Genomic DNA, 26,928 nt, shown 5'->3' on the forward strand with positions numbered 1-26,928 from the left:
CTGCGCACGCCCCACACCCATGGATTGACGAGGTAGTCTCCATCCCTACACACGTCCATGTGCTCGATACAATTTGAATCGAGACTCGTCCGACCAGGCAACATATTTCCAATCATCAACAGTCCAACGTCGGTGTTGACGGGCCCAGGCGAGGCGTAAAGCTTTGTATCGAGCAGTCGTCAAGGGTACAGGAATGGGCCATCGGCTCAAAAAGCCCATTCAGAGAATGGTTCGCATGCTGACGCTCGTTGACGGCCCAGCATTAAAATCTGAAGCATTTCGCGGAAGGGTTGCACTTCTGTCACTTTGAACGATTCTCTTCAGGTGACGTTGGTCCCGTTCTTGCACGATGTTTTTGGAAATTTGTGGTAAGGTCTTATGGGACCAAACTGCTGAGGCCATAAGATTACGCACTACTTAAGCGAACTTGGACCACACACACACACACACACACACACACACACACACACACACACACACACACACACACGCGCGCGCGCTCCCGGCGGAGGGAGCCTCGTGGACCGTGTCAAGGCTCCTGAGACCGCGCGGCCGTCCCGCGCGGTGCAGGATCTCTTCCCAGCCGCAGTGACGTTGGAGATTTGATGTTTTACGGGATTTCTGATATTCACGGTACACACGTGAAATGGTCGTACGGGAAAATCCCCACTTCATCGCTACCTCGGAGATGGTGTGTCCCATTGCTCATGCGCCGACTGTAACACCACGTTCAAACTAACTTAAATCTTGATAATCTGCCATTGTAGCAGCAGTAACAACTGCGCCAGACACTTGTTGTCTTATATAGGCGTTTCCGTCAGCAGCGCAGTATTGTGTCTGTTTATATATATCTGAATTGATTACGCGTGGTTAGACCAATTTCTTTGGCGCTCGTACAGTGTAACTCGCGGAGAACGTATCTTGCAGCGGATTAACATCTTCGCCGGCCGTGGTGGGTATTGTCCCCACAGAATGTATTTATTTACAGGATTCAAGGGAATATATGTTACCACTTCTGTACGCTCCTGGCATGTAGTGGTATTCTGCTGCACCAGCTGTAGTGAAATATAGCCTTCAGGACTGTGAGAAGTATATATCCTACCAAACAACGGTGGTTTAATGGTTCGTGGGAAGTATGGTTACCATAAGAGTAGTTTCTGGAAAGGGCTCGGGAAGTATACTTACCACATAATTAATCTGTTATTTATGGTACTTGGCAAGCGTACCTACAACCCAAAGCTTTTGGGAATACGTCTTACAACCTCTGTCTAAGCCTGACATGTTGTGGCAGTACACTGCTTCAGGTGTATGGAAACTCCTACAAGAATCCGTTTCTGTTCGTCGTGGGATCACTACAGTTGTTGGAACACATTGCTTCGCTTCTACAATATACATTATTGAGACCTGCATCAGCTCATACCTTTATTGTGTGATGAAGTTTTCACATTGTGGTAAGTATACTTTAATATCGATTTTTTCAATAAATTAAAAGAAAAAAAGGAAAAGTCTGCAGCAGACGACATCTACATCAACACTCCGCAAGCTACCTGACGGTGTGGGGCGGAGGGTACTCATGGTACCACTAACTGATCCCCCCCCTCTTCTCTGTTTCCACGCGCGAATGGTGCTCGAGAAGAATGGTTGTCGGTAAGCCTCTCTATTGGCTCTAATTTCTCGTATTTTCTCGTCGTGATCATTTTGCGAGATGTACTCGTATGTGGGAAGAAGTAGTATTTTGTGGCACTTTTTCCGGAAAGTACTCTCTGCAAATTTCATTGGTAGAAATTTTGGAAATTTGTGGTAACGTCCGACGCTGGAATTTGTAGAGCACTTGCACAGGAAGAGTTCTGCCTCGTAGATTAATAAACGGAACTCAAGAAGCGATAGAACAAGCGCCTTGTAAGCCACTTCATTCGTGGGTGAGTTACATTTCCTTAAGATTTTTCCTAAGAAACTCAGTCTGGCATCTGTTTTTCCTATTTTTTGTTTTGTGTGGTCATTCCTATTAAGGCTACTCTGGATAGTTACTTCTAGATATTTTTTGCTAGATACTGTTTACAGCAATTCGTCATCAATAGTGTTGTTGTACAGCAGTGGATTTCTTTTCTTATAATGCGCAATCTGTTACAATTATTTACTATCCGGGTCGGCCGCCACAGCCTGCACCGTTTATTCTGTAGGGCATTCTGCAAATCAGTGCTGATTCTTATAGACAATCACAATACCTGCGAACAGTCTTAAAGAGCTTCCGGAGGTTTTTACTACGATTCTACGACGTCCACATTTTCCCATGTTGACTCAATGACATCGTCAGTTAGCAGTGCAGCGGGTATCGGATCATCGAGATTGGGCCGCGGGCCTGTGGAAATTAGTCGACTGGTCTGATGGATCACGATTCTCGTTGCCTTAGGCCGATGGTCGTATCCATATACACAGTCATTCTGGCGAAGAGCTATTGAAAAGATGCGCTCCACCACGGCCGCAGGACGGTGACGGTAGTATTACTCTATGGGCAACGTTCATCTTGGTTTCCACGCAATCTGTGGCAGTAATCGAAAGCTCTGTGGACTTCGTGAGTATTATTGTGGACCACTTGCATCCCTTAATGTTTGGTATCTTCCCTGCTGGGGTGGCATTTTCCAGTAGGATAACTGTCTGTCTCATAAGGCCACAAATGTAGTACAGTTGTTTCAGGAGCATGACAGTGAACTCACGTTGACATGTTGAACAACAAATTTCCCGGACCTAAACTGCATTAAACACATATGGGACGCTATCGGGAGCCAGGTCCCAGTCAACGAACCCGTGACCTTTGCTGAGATATCTGGTGCCACGTACTACCGGAAACCTACCGAGGATATGGCGAACCCATGTCACTCAAAATCGCCGCTGTGTTGCTTTCCAGGCCGCGATCAAGCAAGGGGTCATACATTACGTGTAAAATTGCCATGAAGCGCACTGTTGCCGACTGGAACGAGAAATAAGAAACCGTAATTTTTTTAGTTACATATACTATGACGTATTTATTTCCATGAAAACGGAAACCTCGTTAAAAATTTACTGCAAATCGAAAAAGTAACTCATTGCAATAATTCAACTAGTCTTTATTTTCTCAAGGATTTTCTGCTTGAATCAAAAGAGTACACACCTAAGAATACAGTTATCTTCGACGTCTTCCTCTTTGCAAGGAGGTGTCCACGTAACCATTATTCTCAGAAAAATTCGTTCGCTGACTAAGACATACCACAATTTCCTAATTTATCGGTTTCTGATCTGCCGCTTTCTGCCGCCTGCATCAGCTTAGGCTACGGCACGGGCGTTCCTTGGCACGCACTAATCGATCAGCTATTGCACATTTTCGGATGGTCTCCCTGCGCAAACGAGTTTAATCTGCAGAGGCAACTTAATTAAGCCCGAGCTCTTAGCCGCGAGGTAATTAAACAGAGGAGCGCGCATTACTTGCGAGAAGAGGGGCAACTGGTGTGAGTGGAGGGAGAAGGCAGGAGGAGAAAGAGAATGAGACGTGGCACAAGAAAAGAATGAAGGAGAGACGCAGTGAGAAAGGCCAATTCGAAAGGCTTGCAGCAAAATATGGATTAGAAATCAAACTCCGTTCTGCAGATGGTTCAAATGGCTCTGAGCGCTATGAGACTTAACATCTATGGTCATCAGTTCCCTAGAACTTAGAACTACTTAAACCTAACGTAAGGACAGCACAGAACACCCAGCCATCACGAGGCAGAGAAAATCCCTGATCCCCCCGGGAATCGAACCCGGGCGTGGGGAACGAGAACGCTACCGCATGACCACGAGATGCGGACGTTCTGCAGATGTCCGTATACTCTCTGAAAGCTCAGTCAGGGTTGTGGTACCCTGTACTAGAAACTAAAGGACATTTTCGCCTCCCTGTATCTGTCATACCGCTGAGCAAACTTAAACAAACTGTCAGTGCTCCGACAGATTTAAAACCGACCACATTTTGTTCGTGTTATGTGTTACTGTCGTCAAGCCTACTACACACATCTTCCTCTGTGATAATAGTTTCCAATTCGTGATTCCAGTTCCGTTTGGTATTTCTATTTCCAAAATACTTTTGAATTCCTCGTCACGTTACGCATCTTCTGTAAAGATTATTTCTTGGTATGTTCTCTCACTTTTCCGTCTTTATTATTTACTTCACCTACTCAATAATTTTTAGATTTTTGTTGTTCTTTCGCTCCTTCCATTCCCTAATTTCTTTATATATACTTTAGAACAATTCCCAATGACCAGGGCATCCCTTAAGAAATTTATCACTGTAGATATTTGCTTGCCTGTTCTGTCTAATGCATCTTATTCTCGTTCATCATAAATGCATTTCATTTTTAGGACCTTTCTGACAGCGCCTTGCTGATATTTCAGTTCTTTCCTTTACTGATCTTCGACATCCGCGTAACACTTCGAAACATCCAGTTCCTAATTTTCCTGGACGCTCGTAATTTGTTAATTAACCCTTTCTTCGCCTTCACTACTTTTCCTATACAGGCCACCTGTATAATCTTACGAGGGTTGTCCAGAATGTAACGCACCGCATTTTCTTTCTTCAACAATTCTTTATTGAACGTAATGAGAATTACACAGACGAAAGAATGGTGTTTTATCTATATACAGTATTTTTCCACGTAATCTCCTTCCCATTATATGACTTTCCTCCTGCGCGAATGAATCACCTCCTCATCGTCCTCAAAATGTCTTCCACGAATGGCGCCCAAACAAGTGGAAGGCCGAGGGTGCTAGGTCATGGCTGTCAGGTGTGACAGCCGTGGATGGTCTCCCCGACCGCTGCAAATCGTGGAACTCCGTCGAACTGCCTTGTGATGACCTCACCCTCCGTTCCCATCGACTAACTGTACTTCTGTCGACAGCAGATGCTCCATAGACGTCACACAAGCGTTTGTGAATATTCCCCACAGTTTCTTTCTCTGCAGTGAGAAATTCAATGACGGCACGTTGCTTGTAACATACATCACTTACAGACGCCATTTTGAAACCGTCCTGCAGCTATGCTATCTATCGGAAATGACGGAAACTTGGCGCTCTCACTCAGGAGATGTCAAATAGTACATACGTAACGTTTCGCATTCGTAGCGTTGTTTCCGGCTGAGAAAAAATGCAGTGCATTACTTTCTGGGCAACCCTTATATTTCTTACACAGCATAGTCACACCGCTTCTGCTGCGTGCTCACCTGTTCGCAGGTTTATCATTTTTGTCCATCTTCTAAGCAGTAAATTGTCAAGTGTGCAGTAAATTCCTCTTACAGTGCCCCAGAAAAGATCGTCTTTAATGGTAGGACATCGTAAGTAAATAAACAATACTGTGCGGAATCAATAATAGCGAGAGCCAGCTTTTGCAGTGAAATGTATACAGCGTGTCCGTAACATCAAGGATAAATATTATGTTGTGGCACTGAAGAACTTGAAAGGAGAAAGACGCTGGAGTCGGATGAAGTAAGTGTGGAAATGATCAGAGCAGCAGAAGAGGTGGGAACACACTGGTTGCATAGGTTTATGAGAGGTATGCATGGATGAAGGTGATAACTGTAGAAGACTGGAAGAAGGAAGTAACTATACTCGTCTTCAAGAACGGAAGCCGAAAAGATGAGAAAGACCCTCATGGTCCAATGTGTAGCATGTTGTGAGAAGATGCTGAAGAGCCAGTGGCCAGTGGCACAGCAGGAGCAAAGACCGCTTTGATTTCAGGCCAGAAAACTCCACAACAAATGTCATACCTATAGTAAGAAAGTTTCAGGAACGCGACTATGAGAATGGCAGAGATCTACCGAAGGTCTTTCTGAATATAGAGAAGATACTGCATGTAGAAGTAAAGTTAGGGGGGTATTAAGAAGAAAAGAAATAGATTGGACTGAGGATAAAAGATTTATAACATGGAACTACTAGTTGCGCGAGAGATGTGGGAGAACAAACAGGAAGACTGAATCAGAGAAAGGGTCTGAAACAATGAATAGCGCTGTCTCAGTTGCTTTTCATAGTGAAGACGGGTGATACAATGACAAAAGTGGTGCGGAAGACAGGATGATTTGAATGTTGTTTCCTGGTGATTTTATGGCGTGGGGAGGGAAGTGCGGAAGTAATAAGATGTTCAGTGAACTTTCCCGGCGGAATAACTGGCTTTATTCATATCGGGTCTCCAGCCCGGTGAGTAGGCCGTCGCACTATCTCGCCGGAACTAAAAACAAGCTGCGGTGGCTCCATACACCGACCGTGGGTCCACCGCGCGTGCACGAACATAACTGCCCTCTAACGACAGGCATAACAGCGCACTAGTGGTGAAAGCTCGCGGAAACGATAAATCGATATCAAACACTATTGAGAGTTATTGAAGCCCTTGACAAGGGCCGTTGTTTCTTAATGTAAACAGAACGTTTCCATCTCTTACTTAAAGGTTACCCCTTATCCCTGTTTATAATATTGTCAGATACCCGGATTTTGACTACATAGTCCCAATGCCGCGACGCAGGGGCAACCACTTGGGTACGATATGAAGATATGGAAAGGGTATCTTTTCTCTCGGACATGTCCGAAGGAACAGATACCATTGCTGATCTTGCAGCTTTCGAAGAATGATATTACAATGAAATCCACACCTTTAGCTGCTTACAGGCGTAGATAAATATCAACGGGGACAATTGAAAATGTGTGCCCCGACCGGGACTCGAACCAGAACCAGACGCTCTGTCCGATTGAGCCATTTTTTTATTATCAGAATGACTTGTTACTATCATGACACTTCAGTAGACCATAGTCAAATCATCATGTAATGTAAGCTGCAAATGAGACAAAAAATAACTATGACAACAAAATGGAAAAAGAAAAGAAAGAAGAAAAAACAGAACATAGCCGACAAACCACCACCAAGCCCACATGATATGTATCAACAATTATTTTTATATGGGTTTTTTGTAATTTTTAATTTTTTTGTTATTTTGTGTTTTTTATCACTTTTATAGTTTTTAATAGAACCTACAAGCAGAATGAAAACGAAACCAGATTACATTCGAACTAAGAAAATCCCAATTTGGTTACAAGGATTGTGGACGCTCATGTGTATCTATACTTCATCTATACTCATTTTACAGTAGAGCTGGAGCGATGCTGAGTCAGTACACAAAACAAAAGGAACAGGGAAACCAGAAGTGGACAAGCCAAAGCAAATCAGATGGGAACATACGTAACAGATAAAAACGCTTATCAGAAAAATTAAATTAACCAACACCTTGTCCACGAAAAACAAGATTCAACATGTTGGCGAAGCGGTCTCGATATCGAGGCATTCGCAAGCGTGTCCAGTAGGCGGTGATCATGTACTGCATGAAGTTCATGTGCTCTTCCCCCCTCACCTTTTGCAATACAATGAACGAAGTGTCCTATCAACCACATAACGGTATGGGTTTTCGACAGTGGAAAGAAAGAAGAACGTGGAAGCAATATTATGTACGTAATGTATGCAGTCTCAGAAGATCGAGTAAGGAAGCAGGGGCTCCAGTAACAACACAAACAAAGTCATGGACAGCGGGCTTCCTTGAGGCACTGCCCTACGGATATTTATTGGGTGCGTCAATTGGCCATTGACAACCACCGAAGCCGAAATACCCGTAAACAGATTTGAGAGCACTCGACGGGTGTCAACAGTGAAACCACCTGCCTCCCCCATTGCAGGTTCGAGTCATCCCACGGGCGTGTGTGTGTGTGTGTTGTCCTTAGTATAAGTTACTTTAAGTTAGGTTAAGTAGTGTGTAGGCTTAGGGACCGGTGACCTCAGCAGCTTGGTCACGTAAGAGCTTACCACAAGTTTCCAAAATTTCCAATTGCCTCCGGAATCCGAAGCATAAAGTAGTGATTAACACAATCAAATGCCTTATCGAAGCCTAGAAAAGCAAGGGCACAAGGAACGGACGTTACAGCAGCAACGTGAACCATGTCAGGACACTCGGCTATAGGGTTAGGGATGGTACGGCCAGGCTCGCAACTTTGATGTTTTGCAACAATCGTCTCCATCAGAGCCGACATCCTGCTGTTAACTGAACTCGCCACAGTCTTATAACAGAAGTTTAACAAAGTAAGAGCTATCAGGGGCGGGCGGTCCAGTGCGTTTCGGCATTAAAACAATTTTTCCCACTTTGAACGAGGTCGGCACTGCTCTACCCTGTATTCAAAAGGGAGGTAAAGGTAGCACCCAACAACGGACAAAAGCGCACGTAAATTCCTTGGGAAGGCCATCTAGGCCCGGGGACTTTTGAGAAGGCGATCCCACAATAATTTTGTAAACTTTTTCAGGCTGAAAGGCAGCTAAGAACGTTGCATTATGTTCAGGTGTAATTGTCGTTTCCAAGATGCTGACAAGTGGGTCTTAAAAGGTTTCGCTGGACTCATCGACGTCATAGATTTCTACATATTACTGGTGAAGGATAAGCACTGTGGTATCACCGCCAGACACCACACTTGCTAAGTGGTAGCCTTTAAATCGGCCGCGGTCCGGTAGTATACGTCGGACCCGCGTGTCGCCACTATCAGTGATTGCAGACCGAGCGCCGCCACACGGCAGGTCTAGAGAGACTTCCTAGCACTCGCCCCAGTTGTACAGCCGACTTTGCTAGCGATGGTTCACTGACTTCTACGCTCTCATTTGCCGAGACGATAGTTAGCATAGCCTTCAGCTAAATTATTTGCTACGACCTAGCAATGCGCCATCATCAGTACTATTGATATTGTAAGCCATGTATCGTCAAGAGCGACGTTCGCCATTAATGGATTAAAGTTAAGTATTCCACCAGCTACGTCCGTTTTTCTCAATTCTAATTCCCTTGCCATGTTACAGACCACACGCCAGCCTGCGTGAGCTAAAACGCGTACATTTCGGCCTCCTTTAGTAACCCTGTGTTGGCTCTCTTGCCAACCACAACAAGCACTATATCAGCTTCGGCCATTACGGTACAACCATTATTTGTCGTGAGAGAATGAATACGAGCGAGTCGGCGGCGGGACTGATGCCGAAGCAAATGATATAAGGAAGTCAATTCTTCCGTCACCAATGAATGCGGCTTCGATCGGATCTTCAAACCTTCTATTTTTATTCTCTTCAAGGTCAACAATTTTACTTTTACACGCCTAATATCTGCAATTCGCAAAGTGGCATGATCCGAAGTAGCATAAAGTTCACGTAGTAGGGTGGAACAGTAATATTCACAAGTTCTACGAAAGTCTTGCGCTTTGACAGCACAGAAAAGTATCAAAGTTTGCTGAGCCTCGGTTTTGCTAGTTGTGTCCACCAGTCAAGAGTGGAAGGGTCTTTCCCAGTGGACTGTAGAGTACGCTCCCACACGACCCGCATCACGTCGTCGAGAGAACATCCGCGGAGGGCGAAACGATTTGACTGGTTGCCGCTCAGACAGTCTGATAAGTAAAACCTTTCTAACCAGCTACTAGAAGTCGCAATAAAGTGGGTAAATTTAACTAGCGTCGGGTATTTATATGTCCAGACGTCTTTTAGGTGTAAGGAGCGGACCAATTCATGTAATTCACGAGAGAAATTAAAATTAGGAGATTGATCTGCAGGACACAATACATAGTTGAAATCACTACCCAGCAGAATACCCGGAGGACTCTTACGCAACAGATAAACAATATCCTCTTTATAAAAATGATCCACTGCGCGACCAGTGCCAGAAGGGGCGTATAAAAGAAGCAAGGCAAAATTAAAAAGTTGGCAACCTATGCCCCTGCTAGAATGCAAAATTTCCATCTCAGCAGTAACAATGCCTTCACGAAAGAATAAGGTGCTCCCCGGACGCTGCATTAAAGATCGTACGAAAACCAGGTAAGGAGAAATTACAAAATAACATCTCCTGTAAGAAGACAGTAAAGGTGGAGCGGAGGCGTTACGACTCACTCGGCAGATAGAACAACACTAGCGAGGAAAACTCCACACGAGCGACGCTGCGCCAAGTGAAATAAACAAGAACCTACCCACTCGGTGCTCGAAGAGGAAAGGAAGCCATGGAGGATAGAGAGGGTAGTGTGACTGCAGGGACTTATCTGTGGCATGCTCCCCGTGAGACCCACACTTCCACCTTACTGTCCACGCACTACATTTCAACTATCCCTGCCCACTATACTCATTACTCGTATCAGTCAATCTACCGATTCCCGTAGGAGTTCGGGCAATGTGACTGCATCCGCAATGGAGAAGATCATTACAAGCGAATGATCTTCTTCAGTGCGGATGCACTCACATTGCTCATACCCTTACTAAAATTGGTAGATTGACTGCCGCGAGTAATTATAGTGGGCAGGGGTAGTAGAAATGTAATGTGTGAACAGTAAGGTGGAAGTGTGGGTCTCACGGGGAGCATGCCAGAGATAAGTCCCTGCAGTCACACTACCCTCTCTATCCTCGATGGCTCAGTTGGTTATACCGACACGGTAGCTCAGCGTGTTCGGTCAGAGAGTTAGCTGCCCTCTGTATTAAAAAAAAAAAAAAATAAGTTAATGGAACGCCGATGACCATGAACAAGCGTCATGGGACGTCCGCTTCGAAAAAACAAAACGAACACTAACGAAAAGAAAGTGTCTGCGTTGTGAGCAGGAGATCCCGGCTTCGAGTACCAGTCGGGGCACCCATTTTCAACTGTCCCCGTTGATATTTATCAACGCCTGTAAGCAACTAAAGGTCTGGGTTTCTTTGTAATCTCACTTGTGTGCGAAGTGAAAGATTGCTTCTGACAAAGAAACAAATTTATGGTACCTTTTTTATGTTTAGCTCCTGCATCTGTTGATTTGTGTTTGCTTTCGAGAACGTTAGTACTCCAGACATAAGAAACAGCATGCTGAGCAAGAGGTAAGTCACTTTTATTTCAGGACAGATCGCACATTGCATTGTTCAGCAAACAGTGTGTACTCGGAATCGCCAGGTGTAATGCTTGCAAGCAGGTTAATTTTCACTGAAGAGTATTAGTAATTTAAAACACTTATTTTCTTCCGAGTAGAGCAGTAATTTATTTTTTGTGCATATTCTAACATTGCACTTCTTATCATGCAAAATTCACAATGTACACAGGCATTGAGTTTTAGATTTAAAGTTTTCATTGAGCACACAATTAGTTTCTTTTGGCATTTGATTAGATTCATTTCCTTTATTTCAAATTTTTCATGTTATGAAGTCTGAAGTTTTATTTCACGACACTGTTCACATGCGCGACACAGGGCCAACAGATAGTCAGTTTTGGTCAGCAATTGAATACGACACCTAAAGTAGAGGTTATGTGAGTGAGGAGAAAGTTTCTGAAATGAATATATTCAGTTTTCTAACATATAGACAACATTTTTGTAGAGGTAGAGAGTGTTCGTCCATTATTATCACGATTAATTTCTTTTCTCACAAGAGAACTCACCAAGATTTAGTTATAAGTTGGCACAGTGGATAGGCCTTGAAAAACTGAACATAGATTCATCGAGAAAACAAGAGGAAGTTGTGTGGAACTATGAAAAAATAAGCAAAATATACAAACTCAGTAGTCCATTCGCAAGATAGTCAACAACAAGGAGAGTGGAAGCTCAGGAGCGCCGCGGTCCCGTGGTTAGCGTGAGCAGCTGCGGAAAGAGAGGTCCTTCGTTCAAGTCTTCCCTCGGATGAAAAGTTTAATTTTTTATTTTCAGACGATTATTATCTGTCCGTCCGTCCGTCCGATGCGAGGTAACTGCGCCGTAGTATGGGGACTCTACACCTAAACAAACATCAAAACACACGACGTCAGTCGACTACAGTGCACGGAAGAGGGAGTATTCCTGCTAACGAGGCTCCCTGGCTGGCAGTTGACTGTTCGCTACTTTGGACGACAGTGCATTTAATACGTGAGATGTATTTCGTGGGCAATATGAATCCAGCAAATATAGCTCGCGACTTCAATAACGAAGTCAATGAATATTTTCCGAACTGTAAGGAATAGGAAAGTTCATTAGGGGATCGAACGGTTGTCGAACATTTGTATTATTATTGTTCCCATTCCCATACTACGGCACAGTTACCTCGCATCGGACGAACGGACGGACAGGTAATAATTGTCTGAAAATAAGAAATTAAACTGTTCACTCGAGGGAAGACTTTTTTCTTTTTTTCCTCCGCTTTATGGTCCAACAACGCGACCACTTTATATATATATATATATATATATATATATATATATATATATATATATATATATATATATATATAATTTTGAACAGGAAGGCAAGATAAACAAACAATCTTTATTCGTACAATTGTGCTGTCCTAGGGACTAGAAAAGTATCGACGCAGCAAACAAAATTTGAAACCATAAAATCAACGTAAAGGCCGCACTCTTTTTTTAAACATAAATAAAGTAAATGACAATCCGGTCACGGCCGGGAGTGAAAAGGAAGTTACCATCTGCATCACTATCCCTGCAGCACGCGGTGTCGCATCATAAATCTGGCAGAAATCCATACAATCTTGACCATTTCTGACATTGTGGGCGGCATGTTTTTCTCCCGCGTCGAAAATTCGAAGGACCATTATCTGAGGCGGTTTCCGTGTTTATCATAGTTGTGTTTTTTTTTCGTTAATATAATCCAGTCATAACTGGCGCCAGCAAGTAGGGGCCAGTTTTCTTCTTAGTGTGCTATACGCCAATATAACTGAACCGCGCAGTACTGTCTCTAGTCGTTCTGCTGCAGGAGTCTTCTCAGTTCTGGGACACCCCAGCTGTAGGGCGGACTGTGAAAAACACTTCCTAAAAAATTGGAAAAGTAAGTCCTGTATTTCGTATGACTCCGTATAGGTAAGACTTGAACCAAGGACCTCTCGTTCCTCAGCTGCTCACGCTAACCACGGGACCACGGCGCTCCTGAGCTCACAGTATTCTTGATGTTGCCTATCTTGCGAATGGACTACTCAGTTTGTATATTTTGCTTATTTCTTTTCATAGTTCCACACAACTTCTTCCTATTTTCTCGATTGATCTGTTTTAAGTTTTTCAAGGCCTATCCACTGTGCCAACTTATAACTAAATTTGAGGGGGGGTGGGGTGGTATGGGGAGGTTCCCTTGTCAGTGTAATTACCAGCTGAGCTGGACATTATGTGGTAATTGGTTGGCACACTACCTGCCAGCATGCCATTTGTTTTGACAGTATATACTGGTTGGGCCACAGCGGCTGTCGACAGTATATAAATTTGCTTGAGTGCCGCCTCCAGCTCCCCGGTCGGCGGCGCGCTCTGGAGGCTGCGGGCCGCGGATGGAGATGTAGGAACGTAGCGCGGCTCGGCCTCTTAGCGGCGCGGGCGGCTCTTAAGCGACTGCCAGGACCCCGCTCTGCCCCGCCTGCTGCTACTCCTGCTGCTTTCCGTGCCCCCAGCCGCTACTCCCACTCTCTACTCCGCAGCCTCCTTGCGAGATGAGCGGCGGAGGCGGCTGAGTGCGGCCCGTAATCCCGCCCAGCCACTCCATTAGCTCTGAAATATAAAACACGAGTATCAGCCGGCGAATCGCCGATTCTGAGGAACGAGGCCGCCCCCCCCCCCCCACTCCCCCTCCAGCCCCTCTAACCCCCCCCCCCCCCCGTCACTCTCTCCGCGCGCCCCCTGCGCCGTCTGCACAGCTCTTTCTCCGGAGCTCCTTCGCAGCCGCGCCAGCCCATTTCATTAAGAGATGGAGAATTTAATGGCGACAGTAAAACATAGAGCGCCGCCGCTGTTCCATTAAAACGCAACAATAAATAGCTCATTAAAAGCCGGAGCGCGAGCCGCATTCAAATTAAGCCGTGGCGCTGCGGGCGCGCCCCGCCTGCTGTAGCTGCAGCACTGCCACCGCCTGCGCCGCGCCACCGCTGCAGACAGACTGACGACACACCTGGGGCAGCCGCGGGCAAGTAGGCCGCTGGCCGCCCGGTTGGCGCCTGCGGTCTGTCGACAGCAGCTCCGAAACACGCACTGGATCGCGACCACCCGAGTAACTCAGTCGACTTCCTCCTCTCACCTTTCGTTTGACAACAATGCCCAACTACAGGGTCGTAATCGGGCTTCTATCCCATTTTTCAGTATGTTAGAATCGAAAAGAGACTCGAGCGTGTCTTAGATGACAGTCAATTCAAATTTTTCCGTATTAGGGGACATATATATGCTACGTGTACGACTGTTAAAGAGACCTCCGGAGAAGAGAAAAGCAGCTGTATGAATATCAGGAACTCCGAAGGAAGTGAAGGTGATGGAGAACAGGGACAGAGATGGATTGGATTTCGACTGTTTGGGGGGAAGAGACCAAACAGCGAGGTCATCAGTCTTATCGGATTAGGGAAGGATGGGGATGGAAGTCGGCCGTGCCCTTTCGAAGGAACCATCCCTGCATTTGCCTGGAGCGATTTAGGGAAATCACGGAGTTCCTCCCGAATCCGAGTCCAGTATGCTACCACTGCGCCACCTCGCTCGGTCAGGAGCTCCAATGAGAAGCCAGTACCCAGCAGCGAAGTCAGAGCTGAAAGCTGGAAAGTGTGAAAACGGTGTCCCAGGAGGTCAGTATACACCTAGCACACACAGGCACTAAAACACGTACGTTAAGAGTTACGAGCATTTCTTCAGCAGCAGAGATATGTTTCACATAAGTGTAGATGAACAAGTCCTCATAGTTCTCATATGTAGAACCAATGTTTACTGGACACTTTCTTGTTTTGTTTTTGTTCCACAGTATGGCTCAAATGGCTCTGAGCACTATGGGACTTAACATCTGAGGTCATCAGTCCCCTATAACTCAGAACTTCTTAAACCTAGCTAACCTAAAGACATCACACACATCCATGCCCGAGTCAAGATTCGAACCTGCGACCGTAGCGGTCGCGCGGTTCCAGACTGAAGCGCCTAGAGTTCCATAGTACCACCTCTCAAAATATGGAAAGCAAAGAGCTTGAAGTAGAAGAGATTTGTTTCACAGTATCGAACATGAAACAGTGCTCACAGCTGGTAAGGTATGCACATTTTAGAGCCCATGCAGTCATGGACCGTGCGGCTGGTCCCGGCGGAGTTTCGAGTCTTCCCTCTGGCATGGGTGTGTGTGGTTGTCCTTAGGATAATTTAAGTAGTGTGTAAGCTTAGGGACTGATGTCCTTAGCAGTTAAGTCCCATAAGATTTCACTCGCATTTGAACATTTTTTAGAGCCCATATTAAGTAGACTTCTTTTGCTTCGTATGATCGTACCTGTCATATCCCTCAGTACAACTCACTCCTCCTGGGACGCGTTGTCCCAGGAAAACAAATTTGACGAAAATATTCTAGAAAGAAGAGAAAGTAGGTGAAGACGATATGGCAGATGGGATACTGCGAGAACAATTTAACAGACCACTGAAAGACGTAAGAGGAAACGAGGCCCAGAGAACAGAAAAGAGTTATTAATAGCCCTGGGAGAGTCAGCTATGACCAAACGATGCTACTTAATGTGCAAGATATATGAGATAGGCGAAACACTCTAAGGTTCAAGACGAAAGCAATGATGCAATCCAAAACGAGGCAGCTGTTGACAGGTATGAATACTATCAAAACATCGCTTTAACGAGCGGGGATTGCAAAATATTAGCACGAATTATTTACGTAGCAAAGGTAAAACGGACTGAAGCCGACGCCAGGAAAGATCAGTTTCGATCCTGGCGAAATGTAGGAACAAACGAGGCAATATGCCAGCTACGACTTGCCTTACACGATAGGTTAGATTAGCCAAACCTACATTTAGAGAGTTTGTAGATCTAAAGAAACATTTTCACAATTTTGACTGGACTAAACCCTATGAAATTCTGAAGCTAACATACATAAAATGCAGAGAGCGTAAGGCTATTTCAAACGAGTGCAAAATCCACACGACGGTTAAGAGTCGAAGGACATGAGAGGATGCACTTAGTTAAGAAGGTTTGTAGCCAACCCAAACGTTATTCAGTCTGTACTCTGAGCAAGCAGTAAAGAATGCCAAGGAGAAATTTTAAAAGTGAATTAAAGTTCAGGAAGAATGAGTAAATACTTTGCAATTTCCCAGTGTCATTTCAATTCTGCCACGCAAAAGACAAGTCGAAATAATAGTTGAACGGAATGGATGGTGGTTTGGAACGTGATTGTAAGATGGACCTCAACAAAGTTACACAAGGATAATTGAGTGTAATCAAATTACATCTACCGATTCTGAGGCAATTGTAGTGCGATATGAGAAACTAAAAATAATAGATGAGTTTTTTACTTTGGCTTTAAAATAATACAAGAAACGAAGCGGAGGCTGTCTAAGATGTAGACAGGCGATAGCAAGAAAAGCATTCCTGAGAAAGACGAATATTTTCTTAGCATGCACTATTAATTGAAGTGTTAGTAAGTGTTTCCAGAAGATGTCTCTCTGAATTGTTGCCTTATACACAGTAGCTCATGATGACAGTGAACCTCCATAGCACACAGTATCTAAAAAGAAACTTCTAAAGGAACGGCGATTACTACACAAGAAGAGTAAACCTAAACAAATATAGACGCAGTAATTCTAAATGAAATACGGTTGGCTGTCAAGACGTCAATACGTGAAGTCTTCAATGGCTACCGAACCAGGATGTTATCGAAAGGCTTCAGGAGAAACTGAACGTTTCATTCGTAATTTTTTATCATCTGTACTCGCCTGTCTAAGCAAACGATGTCACCTTTGTGCAAGACACGTTTGCGTTGTTCAGGGCTACAATTTGTCAATCTAGAACATAGTTTTTGGTGCGCCAAAACGTAGAATAGTGCTTATTAATGGATCTATTTGTGAAATGTACAACATACATATAATGCAAGCGCTGCACAAACAAAATTTATAAAAGTAAAATAAAAATATTAAAAGAATACGTCGCTCAGCAACATACAGCAATGCATGAATGTTAGCCCCAGCATGAAAGCTTGTAAGGGCCATCGGTTCAAAAAAATTTAAGAACCTGAAACCGGTGATGTTAAATGTGAATAAACTCTTACACTGTACTTTTGGCTGGTTGCTACATGCCTTTTAATTCTACGAGAGGCGAATCTCAGAGTGTCTGTTTTCGACAGATTTCTTTGCGGTGGATGCTAGACTTCGAATTGTCCCTGCGCTTTATCGCAGACGTGAGCTGTAGATTTCAGACTCTGAGACCTCTCTGACAATTCCGTGGCGTGAGTACCTTCACGAGAGAGAAATTTATCTTCATCTACATGGCTGTTCTGCTATTCTCACTTACATGCATAATAGGAGGTAAGAAAGACCATTTTCAATCAGCATATCTACCGTTTCGAACAGCGTGTGAGAATACGTGCCAAGGTTGTTGCAGAAGGAACACACTTGAGTAGTAGTCACAAATTTTTAATCGTCACATTGAAAAAATAGTTATGTTATTAATTTTTTCCAGTATTTATATACTTATTTATTCTCGTATCAGAAACATACATGTTACACACACACAGTTATAACTAAATTACTTTTGCCCAATATTTGTTCACTTCCAATGCAAATTCTGCTCCTTGATGGAGTTCATCTTGCGTGCAGGAGGCTGGACACAATTCACATTGAAGCACACATGAAAAAAGTCCGGTCTTCTCCACAGTCGCACTGAATGTCATCTTGCGGAGTTAACCTTTGATCTCGCAGCTCCGAATCTCAATCTGTCCAGGGACTTCAAATCATTAATTTCTCTTCATAGCCAGGAGGTAGAGTTTCTGTAACTCCCTTCCAGGCAGGTCGTAGCTCTTCACAGCTGCAGTCTAACTTTCTCAGCAGTGGTTCGAGGTGCTGTCGGTGTTCTTAGTATACTCCTCCTTGACTTCAGTCGTTGTGGATGCGATTCGTGTCCATGCAAAGGATGCCTTCTCTCCTGCTCCACTATCTTTCTTTCTTCACTCGTGACTATTTCACTTCGAACAGGAGGTGGTGCTGTTCCTGCAAAGTGGTAAAGCCATTCGACTGGACCGGAATTTTAGCAATCTGAGCCGGCCAGGGTGGCCGAGCGGTTCTAGGCGCTACAGTCTGGAACCGCGCAACCGCTACGGTCGCAGGTTCGAATCCTGCCTCGTTCACGCATTTGTGTGATGTCCTTAGGTTATTTAGGTTTAAGTAGTTCTAAGTTCTAGTGGACTGAAGACCTCAGATGTAAAGTCCCATTGTGCTCAGAGCCATTTGAACCATTAGCAATGTCATGATTAATAAAATTCTTTTCCGGGCTATTATGCCGTGGTCTGATGGATTACAATGCGAAATCCATCAGACCACGGCATAATAGCCCGGAAAAGAATTTTATTAATCATGACAGTTCCGGCCGTGAAAGTTTACATTTTACATTAGCAATGTGTTATGATTCTGCAGGTGTCATTGAGAGCTATGTCCACCTGTTTGGATTATGTTTGAATGTACTAAACAGGTCATGCATACTCTGCCGAAGAATAGCATAGTGCCATTGCAGAGGTTTGTAGAATTTCAGGTTGACTGTCCTACCAGTTTCCGTAGAAAGTTGTTCTTAATGGAAAGTTGACTCCCAGTTCATTCAGCGCTTCCCGATACTGATACTTTTACGCAATTATTTTTACTCATGTCAGTACTTTACAGCAGATATCGAATCAGAGTACTTATTATCTTTCCAATATTTACGTAAAATTTTGACTTCGTGCCTCACTTCGAACATTTTCAACTATTCCACGAGCCCCAGCAGGCGAACAGTTGAACGAGCTGTGTTGCGTGCTATCGACAGACTGGGTGCGCCATGCAGGAACATTAGCGACGCTCCACCGGCCTTGGCAATGTTTGGTTTGCAGTTCGTTCACTTGGAATCGCCTCATTTCCACGATTCTACTTACTTCTTTGGTTTTTTGTTATTGTTTTTTTAAAGTAGTTCCGCACAATAATTATTGAATCGGCGTACAGAATGGTGTCACGCAAAAGTGAAACATGGCAGTATTTTGACAAACTCGATCATAATGATCGGAATTGCAAAATCTGTTTAAAAAATTTGAAGGTTTCGGGAAATACTTAAAGACGAAAAAGCGTCTGAATCAACACACCACCGCAATGTGATGAGGTGAAATTATTTCCTTAAAAGGTAAAATTATTTACTTACCAAGATAATAAGAGACTGAATACAGACTTACATGTCTCCTAGTGTAAATACATAACAACATGGAAGCTCTCGACTGCAGCTCTTTTAAATGTCAGCCAACTATTTCTTAGTTACACGACCAAATTGATACACGTTTTGACATTTGGAAAAGCCTTAAGTTTTCGAAGCAATTTTTGTGATTTCATAAAATGTCTGCAAAACATAAAAAATGAATGCCATTTTTCAGAAATGAAATAAGAAACTATATAAAACTATTATTACAGAGATTACAAAAATGTATCAAGGAGAAATTCTCTCCTCCACCGGACGTCATCTAACAGAAAATGTATCGATCTTAAATTGCAGTAACAGTTTCACATTCCGGTGTTCTTAATACCTGTGTTCGTAAAAGACTGGATGACCAAGACAAAATTTAGTTCACGGTACGGGAATGTAGGAATGAAGAGAGAACATCGATATATTGCGATTTTCTGTTGATGCAGATGTCACAGCTGAAGAGAAACAACGACTGCAATCCATGCCGGATGCCTTGGGTAAAAGTCTTGCTCCCATTGCAAAAAGGGGAAGAAACACAAGTACTGAGGGAACACGGCGTGAATACAACTGTTACCGAACGGGCAGAAACTATAACAGTGTAAGTTTTTTGTACTTTAGAAAGTTGAATAGCGTGAGAGAGGCGTGTTAGAAAAAGTATAACAGGCACAATAAGTCTGACTAGAATATTTGAAAAGGATACAGCAGAGATACTGAACGCAGATAGGCACAACCAAAAGGTTCTCACAATTAAAGCTTTCGGCCACTAAGGCATTCGTCAACAATTTTTTTACACACACACACACACACACACACACACACACACCCGCGCGCGCGTTGCGCGTTTGCGCAAGTGTGTGTGTGTGTGTGTGTGTGTGTGTGTGTGTGTGTGTGTGTAAAAAAAATTGTTGACGAAGGCCTTAATGCCATAATGTTGTTACATTCCTTCCTGGATTTTCCATTGTTTGTATTTTAGATGGAGTGTATTAAGCAGAGTAAATCTAGCAAAAGTGTGCTCCAGAAACTGAAACAACGTTTTACATCACATATATTTATACTGTGCCTGGGGCAGCAGGTAATAAAGATCATTATGTGAAGTGCGTTCTTTTTCCGGAGAGGGACTTGGAGACTTGGAACAGACGGAAGGAAACGGAATGAAAGGTTCGAAATGCTCAAAATCTCATGGCCACCTAAGATGTCAGAGGATTCTAGAAAACTGAATGTACACATGAGGTACAGGGGATGATCAAAAAGAGAAAAGTCTGGTTGCTGCATATTTGCCCATAGTGTAATGTTTGCTGGAAGGTAAAAATCAAGACGGGACAGGCAGACGAAAGTACATCACCCAGATTACGCAGGAATTTTGTGAAACCTAAAATGATGGCCGACGGTCGTGTTTCTCCGAAAGTTTATCAAGTTAAAGAGGAAAAACAATGTTAGTAATGAAAGAAGTTGGCGTAAGTTGGGATCAAGCAGATCGATAGTTCTCAGATATTGGATCTATGGTATACAAAAATACAAACAGAAACCTGTTATGAGAAATTGTTTCATACGTTGATGCGCTTTTTTTGGTAGATTTGTTAAAATATTTATTTGCAATTTCTGCTACCAATCACTTTTTAAATTTTTGTATTAGTTTAATCTAACATAATACAACGCGTTTCGAACATGTTCTGTTCATTACCAGGCATTTAAACATAAGTACAGAGAAATGTTACTTAAGAATAATCTGTCTTAAACTAGATTAGTCGGCCGGTGTAGCGGAGCGGTTCTAGGCGCTTCAGTCTGAAACCGGTCGTAGGTTTGAATCCTGCCTCGGGCATAGATGTGTGTGATGTCGTTAGGTTAGTTAGGTTTAAGTGGTTCTAAGTCCTAGGTGACTCATGACTTCAGATATTAATTCCCATAGTGCTCATAGCCATTTGAACAATTTTTGAACTAGATTAACCTAGAACTTTTTATCCATTGTTTGTTACTGTAGTGTATGGTGTGGCATTTGGGGAGGGGGGCAGTGGATGGGCAGAAATGATATCAGTGATGCCTTCTGCTGTTTTTTTTTGTGGTTGATTATGTATGACATCACAGCCTGCATAGAATGCAGACAGTTCGAAACGCATGTATTATGTTAGGTTAAACATAAAGCAAAAAATAAAATAGTGTCTGGTAGCAGAAATTACAAATAAGTAACTATCCCACACAGCCACGGTTCACAAACGTAGCCATTATGGCCGAAGATAATAAAAATATATATCGTTTGAGATAGGACCCTCCAGCGACATCCTGTAGACCAGTAGAAACGTACATCTGCATACATACTCCGGAAGCCACCGTACGGTGCGAAGTGGAGGGTTCCTTGTACTCTTACTGTCATTCCCTTTCCTGTTCCAACAGCAAATGCAGCGAGGGAAAAGAAGCTGTGTATGTGCCCCCGTACGAGCCATAATCTTGTCATCACGGTCATTACGCGAAATGCACGTTGGTAACAGTGCCCGAGTACAGCAGCCAGCTGCAAATGCCGGTACTCTAAATTTTCTCAGCAGTCTTTCGTGAAGAGAACGTCGCGTTCCCTCCAGAGTTTCCCATTTGACTCCACGAAGCGTCTCCGTAATGCTCGCCTGTTGATCGAACCTGCCGGTAACAAATTTAGCGGTTCGCATTCGATGACTTCATTTAACCTAACCTGCTGAGTGTGCTAAACGCTCAGGCAGTACTCAGGAATGGGTCACACTAGCGTTGCATTCGCAGTCTCCTTTGCAAATTAGCTACATTTTTTTTTTAAATCTCCCAATAAATCGAAGTCGACGATTCGCCTTTTCTAACACTCCTTGTGTGCTCGTTCACTTTGTCACGTTAAGCCGTCACCACACTGACCGTGCATCCGAACGTTGAACGTTGAGCGTGCCGAGTTTCTGACGTCATAGCGTGGACCAATGAGATGGCACAGCGCCATCTACGTCACAAGCACGCTGTCTCCCTTCAGTACAGAGTTGTGAGGCGCCATATTAGCATTCATTTCAAGCCATTTCTGAGCACCAGCAAATTGAGAATCACTAGACAACCCGTTGTTAACCGTGTGATTCGTTCCAATAAAAGAATGAGAAACATCATATTCGTGGCAAAAGCATTATTGTAACTTGCGTATTTTGAGAGTAGGCTTTTTGAAGGCAGCGACACACTGAACGTCCACCGCAAAACGTATTGATCTTGGTACAACTTATTATAATTAAATTTCAATTAGTAACATATCTACGATTAAGGTTTTCAGCAAGTGGTAACATAATATGATTAGATGAAACGCGTGTAGTGTAGGTTTAGCATGCCGGCACGGTAGCTCAGCGTGTTCGGTCAGAGGGTTAGCTACCCTCTGTAAAAAGAGTTAATGGATCAACGACGAACTGAAACGGCTGCCTTGCGACGTCCGCCCCGAGCTCATACAACGAACGAAACAGAACAAAAATGAGATTTAAGAAAAGAAAACAAAGTAGTTTATTAGGTCAGTGGTTCGCGTCTTGAACATACAATTTTTTTTCCCTAACATTCGCGTTTTTATTAGGTTCTAATTCTTTATTATTAGTTTTATATAAGCATATACTATAATATTTGATGTTATGTAATTATATGTTCACCTTTTTTTGAGGGGTGACTTTGTTGGATTGGCTTAATCTATAGGACACCTTGCGCTACTTGTATAAAGATATTTTGCTCCTTTTTGTTTTACGCCTCGTAATCCACATGTTACAGAGATTCTGTTACTGCGTAGAAACAGTGTTCAAGTAAGACTGACCTTGGGTTTTACTAAAATGTAAGAATGATGAAATAATGTTTATCTAATGCTAAGAAGTATTCCAAATTTCTGATGCACTGTTTGTAATGGAATTTTATAAGCGTGTGTCCTATTGATTGGACATGGTACTTTACTTTTCGAGGACGATGGAGGAAATGTGTGGGTTAATAGAGCTATCGTGGGAAATTTACGAGCGCTTGTTGAGCAAACACTGTGAGAACGAACTAGAAGCATCCCTCAACTGCCGCTGGAGTGCGTTGCGATCGCGTATACCACGTTGGAACCCACGTACCGTATGCACAAGTCGCATCGTTCCCGAGCGTTCAGCAGCACATTGAAATTGGCAAGCTCAACGTTGACGTTCGACAGCACGGCCCATGTGCCGACGGCTTTACGGGTGACTGTGTGAACTGTTGAAACGTCCCCTTAGAAAAATTATACGTGACTGTGCTTAAACTGACACACAATAGTTTTTAGCGCAACGCAATCTGACTTTCAATAATCCCTACAAGAGAATGGCCTTGACTAACATTAACCTATATGTTTCACAAATCACTTACCTCACAAAAATCTTCGTTACTCGAACTACTGCAATACAGCGAGCGCCACTACTGCCAGCTAACTAAAAGATTCAAACTACGGAAGTCGCTAACTACTGATAGGCACAGTTAGAAAATGAAAGATTTTTAATAGAGAACAAAAATGTATTTACCTTTATAGTCATTTTATATATATATATATATATATATATATATATATATATATATATATATATATGTGTCAGTTCATGACACCAATGACACCAATTCTTACAAATTTCAAAACTCCGCCATCTCTCTCCCCACATCCACCACCGCTGGTGGCTCACCTCCAACTGCGCAACGCTACGCACTCTTAGCATCCAGCTGCCCAACACTACAATGGCAGACAACAATGCCAACCAGCCACAGACTGCACACAGCACAGCCAGTGATTTTCATACAGAGCGCTACGTGGCGGCAGCGTTACCAATGAGAAAACCTAAACAGCCTACTAACGTAGCCCCCATGCTCCCCACAAAAAAATTTACAAGTTGTTTTGGGTAGTGGCCAATACAAATTTGAAAAATTTTTCATAATTACAATAACAAAGATGTCAAATGCACACACTTATTGATACAATGTTGGTCAGAAGCTAAACTTTTCTCACAGTCCATAAAGACAGTCCTGATCGTTCATCACAGTAAAATTGCAGTGTTTTTTTCAAAGTCTGAGCAATAAAAGAAATTGCACTTGGAAGTAGTGGATTTCTAAGCAGTCTTGAAGAAGTAGTGTTGTCCTTCCAATGAAAGACAGTGCTGACTCTTGACATGCAGACTGGTAATGGGCCACAGCAGTCAGTCGACATTGAAGACTATCGGCAGGTAGGTCATCACCAAGCAGACCCACTGTAGTCCTGGTAGAGATTACTATTGGTGGGCCACCAGAGGTGCAGACCCACTGCAGTCCTTGTAGAAATAGCTAGCAGCCAACTTTTGCAGACGCACAATCACCACTGAAGAGTCTTGCGGATAATATAGCAAGTCCATAACCACCACTTCTGCACTCACAAAAATTGTTTTTGAAATGTCCTTACAACCAGCAATGCTGTTATCCAGTCCCTTACTGAATTATTAACACACGTGCAAATACTATCAGTCCCTACTTCTCACATATTGTCCATATTCTATGACTAACAGAATCATGTGCAGTGAAATGTAATTTAATAGTTACTTAATTTGATGAACTGGTGTCAATTACAATTTTATAACATAAGAATACAATAACAAAGGTACAAAATACATCTTTAAAGAACATAATAGTACAGATAACATTTGCAGTAATACAGGCTTTACAAAAGAATTGAAATAACAAATACATCAGTGTTACAGGAATTATGATATAAGTAAATACTTAAAAGATCAGAATAACTTAAGAAACATCAATTTCACACATGAGCATTAGAACAAAACAGAATAAATAATGTCTAAGCATATTTACAAAGAAAATAACATAGTATTTGAAAAATTCTGAAACATAAATCTTATTAGCTAAACACATAAAGACAGGAGAAATACAAATACACAAGGGTACATAAACACATAGAAGAATAACACAGGAGGAAAGGACAGGGTTTGTTTTCAGTGTAACATTTGGTACTGCAGTCCAACCCAAAACTTAATTCCAGAGATCTTTCGTCTTATTTCAACATTTGTTTCCACCAAAAAAATGCTTTTTGTATTTATACGTTCACATATTTCTTACCTCTTATTTATTTTCCAGTATCTTACCTCATCATTTATTTCCAAGAAAATCCTACCTATACCTGCTTTATGTACATTTTTTGTATAACCTCTCAGCGCATTTCTTCCAATTCATCGCAACTCATTCTTTTATATAGGCTACCCCCTCTTAAGGTAACTTAAACCTACTGTGCTCAGATGCTAAACTAAGGGGCGACGCAATGCAGCAGCACAAAACAAATTAACACAAACAGCAATGACCCAAAAAATGCAGATTTGCAAAGCAAGCAGCAGTAAATGTAATAACTTATATCTAAACATGAGAAACCCACAAACAGAAAAAATAGTATACTGAAGACAACAATGCAGATAAGGGAAATGTATATTCACATCTTAATGTCTATATAATTAAAGTGGTGCACCCACAAAAATTTATTGTAAAAAAATATTACCATGTACTTGAAAAGAAAATTCTGTATGCAATTTCTGTGAAGGGAAATGTCTTTTTGTGCTCCTTCGTTTTATTTCAAGTACATCATAAAGTTATTATTTACTGGATCTGTAGGCATAAAATATTTATATTAGTACATCCATAAAATTTATTTTAACCAATGCTTCAGTGCAGTTAGAAACTAGATATAAAACAAAAGCAAGGCGTGAGACGTCATTCGCTAGCCATAAGGCATTTCATAATGCAGTAAACAATCTTCCAACTAGCAAGACAATAGACATGAAATGTTTCTCATCATTTCATTTCAGTAAATATCATAAATTAAGAACTCTACAGTGTAATCATGTTTTCAAGTTTGAGGGTGTCGTATTTACGATGGTTTCAACAAAGGAAAATAGCGAGGATAATGGCCTCTTTTCTTTTTTCTCTCTCCACATGTGCCTCTGAAAGGCACACACTAATGACTTTGTCTCAAGGCGGCTGGCACACCTGGCCGCTCGCAACCCATTATGTCACGGTCACCTACCTTTCTTACCGAAATATTTACGACAGCAGTTTCCGCTACAGTGACAGTCTCATATAAAAACATTTTCACAGGTTGAGAATTTGCGTTACAAATGCGTAGAAAATAAAATCCTATAAATGTAACAGTGTCCAAAAAATTTTTGTCGGCATTGTGGTACATTCACGCATTTACACACATTTCATAACTCTTGAAGTACGATTCTTGGTTTCCAACTACCTTTTTCACAAACCAGAGTCCCTAACCACTACTCATTATTCCTTACCTTATTCGTCGACACTTCTTCAATATTTCATCACAACAGATAGCATAATGAAATAACTCATATAGCGTCAGCTTATTAATCATAAACATACCGAAACAGCATAATACACATCGTCATCATAACATCATAAAAACCTCAGCCAAATCTCAAAATCGTCGTAGAGTCTTCCAATAATTACAAAACAAAACAAAATTCTCTACTCATGTCAAAAGTGTCATCTCCCTTAAACGTACTTTAAAAATCATGATCCCATAACAAATACATCATTCAAAGCTCTCATAATATCACAATGGTTCCGAAAAAATATGAACTGTTCACAAAGTACAGACAAAATACAATTTCATAAGTATGATGTTATCCAACGGTGTAATTACGTAAACATCTGTCATTGATGTAGTAAAATAAATGATTGTCTCTCTCAGTTAAATAACCAGATAGCTGTGTAATTTATGTGTTACAGAAATATG

At 42.5% G+C, this 26,928-nt stretch overlaps 1 protein-coding gene across 2 annotated transcripts in view; it reads left to right on the forward strand.

The window, feature by feature from the left end:
• The window catches only part of LOC126281633 (LIM domain only protein 3-like), a 1,631,617-nt gene that overhangs the window by 569,417 nt on the left and 1,035,272 nt on the right, over positions 1 to 26,928 (forward strand). The gene's annotated exons all lie outside the window — the stretch shown is intronic.

Source organism: Schistocerca gregaria, chromosome 7 (assembly GCF_023897955.1).
Source record: "Schistocerca gregaria isolate iqSchGreg1 chromosome 7, iqSchGreg1.2, whole genome shotgun sequence".
In the NCBI taxonomy this organism is placed as follows: domain Eukaryota; kingdom Metazoa; phylum Arthropoda; class Insecta; order Orthoptera; family Acrididae; genus Schistocerca; species Schistocerca gregaria.